Source organism: Hyla sarda, chromosome 3 (genome assembly GCF_029499605.1).
Source record: "Hyla sarda isolate aHylSar1 chromosome 3, aHylSar1.hap1, whole genome shotgun sequence".
In the NCBI taxonomy this organism is placed as follows: domain Eukaryota; kingdom Metazoa; phylum Chordata; class Amphibia; order Anura; family Hylidae; genus Hyla; species Hyla sarda.
This window is the reverse complement of record NC_079191.1, coordinates 178,914,520-178,920,519: the sequence shown is the minus strand read 5'-3', so window position 1 is coordinate 178,920,519 and position 6,000 is coordinate 178,914,520.

The window sequence follows — 6,000 nt, the reverse complement described above, 5'->3', positions numbered from 1 at the left end:
GAGTCGCCAACAAACTCCGGAACCCGTGGCTGATAACCCTCTGGGGGTCTCCAGACAGGTTCACCGGAAGGGGGCTCCGGTAAACTTGTCTGGGGGGTCGGACTCCTAGTACGAGCGGCATCACCACTCGCACTAGTGCCGGCCACTGGGCCACTATCATGGGGGGTGCGTGGCCTCGCCTGGCGGCGTCTCCGCCGCTGTGCAGGGGGCTCATCATCAGTACTAGATGATGAGGAGGACGATGAAGAACACAGAAATGTTGGATCTTCATCGTCCTCACTGACAGATTCAGAGTCGGAGGCAAGAAAAGCGTATGCCTCCGCTACCGAAAATGCCCGGCGAGCCATCGCCTTTTTTGGTGGTGGTGGGGGGGGGCGGTGGCGGGGGGGAGGGTAGTGTGTGTGTGTGTGTGTGTGGGGGTTATGTACTGTGTGTGCGCTTGGTGTATACTATATATAACGGTGTGTGATTAGAAATCACACACTGTTATATGGGGGGGGAAAAATGCTGCAGCCCAAAAAAAAATGGGGGGGCGCTAATGCAGCGCCCTGAACCCCTAATAGGTCCCGGGTCACACTGAAAAACTGCAGAAGACCCTTGGGGACCTATTAGGGGGTCAGGGGGGGGGAATTTTTTAAAAACTTTTTTTAACTTTATTTTTTACTATTTACCCTACCTTTCCCTGGGCTGTATGCTTTCCCTGATCTATGGGGGGCTTCTTTTCTTCTCTGGGGGCTCTGATCTTGGCAGAGGGGTGTACCGGTCTTCCTCCAGCAGCTCTGACCGCTGACTGAACTCAGCGGCGGGAGCTGCGGGAAGATGCTGTTAACCCCTCCCCTGCCGGCTGCTATTGGCTGGACGATCGTCCAGCCAATAGCAGCGATCCTGGGGGGGGGGGGTGGCGAAATCGCCACCTCCCCATAGATACAGTAGGTGATAGGGGGTGTATCATACACCCCCGATCACCTTGTATCTCCTGGTCAGCGGGTCGCACGTGACCCGCATCGCCGGAATAGCCGTAAATCGCATGTGTGAATGCACATGCGATTTGCGGTGATCGCCAACATGGGGGGTCTAATGACCCCCCTGGGCATTTGCACGGGATGCCTGCTGAATGATTTCAGCAGGCATCCCGGTCCGATCCCCGCCCGGCGCACGGCGGGGACCAGAACTGCCCATGACGTAAATGTACGTCCTTGGTCCTTAAGACCCAGGGTGTCGGGACGTACCGTTACGTCATGGGTCCTGTAGGGGTTAATGATGCTAAAAAATGCTTTGTGATTGGTCCACAGGTCCCAGCACTGAGAGCCCTTATTACTGTACTGTACTGTAGAAGAATAAACAGGGCCCATTCATTTATGTACTCCGGTGATGCGGGCAGCCAGCACTTACAGCAAGCACTAGCTCTCTTTCTGCTAATTCTTGCTCCCTATAGCCCAATGCGCGGCGTAATGCTGTAGCAGAATTATCTGGCATCTATGCACTCCGGTGATGCATCACAGCAGTAGATGAGACCGGGCGGCCAGATCATTCCACTACAGCATTACGCCGCGCATTGGGCTATAGGGAGCAAGTACTAGCAGAAAGAGAGCTAGGGCTTGCTGTAAGTGCTGGCTGTCCGCATCACCGGAGTGCATAGATGAACGTGCGCCGTTTATTCTTCTACAGTACAGTACAGTAATAAGGGCTCTCAGTGTTGTTTATGGGAAAATCTGAGCGGATTTCTCTTGCAGCAGCCTCCCATTGATCTCAATGGGGGGGCTGCTGCTCAGTACTCAATTCAAAAGTTTCGTAGTGGAACTTCCAACTAGGAATTGGATTCCTCCAAAGTACATAGTCATTGTTTTGGAAGATTCCACACTGAGAAGCCCATTAGTCAATGGCACTAAGTTTGCTTCTTATTATTTGCAGTATAAGTATTTGCTTTGCCTAGTAATGGCCCTGCTCCTTATTAACCAGAAAAGAGGATAGTCCCTCAACATAAAAAAACATATTATTTGTGCTTCATGTATGCACCTCTATAAATCTTTAAATATATATAGAAAAACAGTATAACATATAAATCCATTGATATTTCTATACATTTCTGTGTAACACTATTTTTTTTTTTTTTTTTATGTATATAGACTGTATGTAGACAGGTATCAATGCCTAGTTCCTGAAAAGAAGGCCAGTAAGCAGGTGCTTTCCATGACAGCAATGTAAGATAGTTTTTTGTTTTTGTTCCCAATTCATAGGTATGGATAACTTTCTTTTTATGCTTATTGAATACATACTGTGGAAATGCACACAATATTTCTTGTGGGGTAACTCCTTTAACCCCCGTAAATGTACGTCTTGGTTTGGTGGGACTTCCCGCACCAGGACGTACATTTACGTCCTGTGTATGACCGCCAGCAGCGGAACGGTGCTCGCGTCATACATGGCAGGTTCAGGCTGCTAGTAGCAGCCGAGGATCCTCCAGTAATGGCCGACATCCGCGATCGCGTGGATGTCCGCCATTAACCCCTCAGATGCCTTGATCAATACAGATCACGGCATCTGCGGCAGCGCGGTACTTTGAATGGATGATCCGATCGCCCGCAACGCTGCCGCGGCTATCCAATCATCCAGCATGGTGGCCAGAGGTCCCCTCACCTGGCTCCGGCCGTCTCCCGGGGTCTTCTGCTCTGGTCTGAGATCGAGCAGACCAGAGCAGAAGATCACCGATAGTACTGATCAGTGCTTTGTCCTATACATAGCACTGAACAGTATTAGCAATCAAAGGATTGCTATAGATAGTCCCCTATGGGGACATAAAAAATGTAAAATAAAAGTTGAAAAATGTAATAATAAAAAGTAAAAAAAAAAAATCCCCTCCCCAATAAAAATGAAAATTGTCTGTTTTTCCCATTTTACCCCCAAAAAGCATAAACATTTTTTTAATAAACATATTTGGTATCGCCACGTGTGTAAATGTCCGTACTATTAAAATATAATGTTAATTATCCCGTATGGTGAATGGCATAAAGATAAAAAAAAAATGTAAAGTCCAAAAATGCAGCTTTTTTGTCACATTTTATTTTAAAAAATTAATAAAAATAATCTAAAAGTTTTATATATGCAAATGTGGTATTGACAAAAAGTACAGATGACGGCGCAAAAAATGAGCCCTCATACCGCCCTATATACAGAAAAATGAAAAAGTTATAGGTGGTCAAAATAGGGCGATTTTAGATTACTGATTTTGTACAAAAAGTTTTAGATTTTTTTTAATCGGTACAAAAATATAAAAGTATCTAGTCATGGGTATCATTTTTTATTTTTTCAAATTTTTTTTTCTTCTAAATAATCAATAATATACAAAAGCAAATTACAATAAATCCATAGTACATAAACCGTACAGCAATTACATAATAAAACTTTCCAAATTCCCCCCCCCCCCCCCCATAGCCATACCCTCAGGATCAATAATTTCGCACAAAACAGAACCTTATTAACAAGCAGCATATGTAAGTCCCCTTTAGCTGCTTCTCCCAAAATTACTAATCTACCTGTAAGGACTATCTGAGTTCTCAATCTATTATTAAAGGGGTATTCCAGGCAAAAACTTTTTTTTATATATCAAATGGCTCCGGAAAGTTAAAGAGATTTGTAAATTACTTCTATAAAAAAATCTTAATCCTTCCAATAGTTATTAGCTTCTGAAGTTTTCTGTCTAACTGCTCATTGATGATGTCACGTCCCGGGAGCTGTGCATGATGGGAAAATATCCCCATAGGAACTGCACAGCTCCCGAGACGTGAGTCATCAGAGAGCAGTTAGACAGAAAACAACAACTCAACTTCAGAAGCTAATAACTATTGGAAGGATTAAGATTTTTTAATCGAAGTCATTTACAAATCTGTTTAACTTTCCGGAGCCAGTTGATATATAAAAAAGTTTTGGCCTGGAATACCCCTTTAATTTGATGCCCTACCTCTTCCCAGTAATTGGTTATATCCTGACAATTCCATATTATGTGTATAAACTCTGTTTCACTCATCACACATCTAGGACATGTTGAGCCTACATTGGGCCCCATCTTGGCCAGTTGTTTCGGGGATAGGTATGTATTATATACAATCCGTAATTGAGTAAAGCAAAAATTATTATTAATTGAGATATTAGGGATATTCCTCAAAATATTACTCCACTGAGACTCTGAAATCTCTCCCAGCCACTTTGCCCAAATTGCGCTATATTTCAAATATATTTCCTTCTTATTTTCTTTCAATAATAACCCATATATCATAACCATTATTTTCTTACCATAAGTGTTCATCTTTATTAACTCTAACACACCGTGATTCTGAATTATTAAATCATTCTTACATTCTATGCTCCGAAATTCAATAAGAGAAACCTAAATTTGGTTCCTATTTAGTACATACCGTATTTTTCGTCCTATAGGACGCACCGGCGTATAAGACGCACCCAATTTTTAGGGGCAAAATCTAAAAAAATAAAGATTTTGAACTCAATAGTGGTCTTCAACCTGCGGACCTCCAGATGTTGCAAAACTACAACTCCCAGCATGCCCGGACATCCGTTGGCTGTCCGGGCATGCTGGGAGTTGTACTTTTGCAACATCGGGAGGTCCGCAGATTGAAGACCACTGCATAGGAGGTAATACTCACGTGTCCCCGCCGCTCCGGACCCGTCACCGCTGCCCTGGATGTCGCTCCATCGCTGTCGCCGTGTCGCCGTCGCTCCGGAACGTCTCTGCTGCCGGCCGGGTATCCTCGCTCTCCCTCGCCGACATTACGTCGTTACGCACGCCGACACACGTACGCGACGACGTGATGACGAGGAAGGAGAGCGCCGGCATACAGGGGATCCCTGAACGGAGAAGACACAGAGGAGGCAGGTAAGGTCCCCCCCGGTGTCCTGTAAGCACTAACCCGGCTATTCAGTCGGGCTGTTCGGGACCGCCGAGGTGAGATCGCGGTGGTCCCGAACAGCCCGACTAAACAGCCGGGTTAGTGTCACTTTCCCTTCAGACGTGGCGGTCAGCTTTGATCGCCGCATCTGAAGGGTTAATACAGGGCATCACCGCGATCGGTGATGTCCTGTATTAGCCGCAGGTTCCGGCCGTTGATGGCCGCAGGGACCGCCGCGATAGGGGTGTATTCGCCGTATAAGACGCACCGACTTTTTCCCCCCAGTTTTGGGGAAGAAAAAGTGCATCTTATACGGCGAAAAATACGGTATATGTCTACTAAAGTATCAAATGTGACCATCTTGTCTCCCTCCACTATTTGTGAAACATATTTTACTCCCTGGTTAATCCAGTATCTGGCATCTTCCATCTTCATAAATTCTGCCAGATTGTGATTATACCATAGAGGTGTAAACTCTGTGCACCCCTTAATCCCTATAACTTTTTTAAGTAAGGCCCAACCCTTAAAAATCATCCTTCCGTATGAGAAGGAGGAGTCTATTTGTTTTGCCTCTAAACTCTCCAATATTCCAAAACCACCCCATGGATTGATCAACCTACAGTGTTGTGAACACAACCTATTGTCCTTATCCAAAATAAATTTTACTATATAGGTAATACAATTTGAAGTTCGGGGCCGCACAGCCCCCCTCCCCTGATTTAGCACACAGAACTTCATATTTCAGTCTCGGTCTTTTCCTCCCCCAAATAAAGCGATTTAATTTCCTATGGAACTGGTCAAACCAATATTCTGGGATCCAGACTGGAGCCGAGTTCAACAGAAAAAGAAGCTGGGGCAAAATTATCATTTTTATCAAGGCTACCCTATCAGCCATAGAGAGGGGGAGTTTCCCCCATACAGTCATGGGTATCATTTTAATTGTATTGACCCACAGAATAAAGAACACATGTAATTTTTATGGTAAAGTGTATAGTGTGAAAACAAAACCCTACAAAAAGCGCAAAATAGTTTTTTTTCATTTACATTTCCTCCCTAAAAAATTTTTTGGGGGGTTCGCCGTACATTTTATGGTAACATG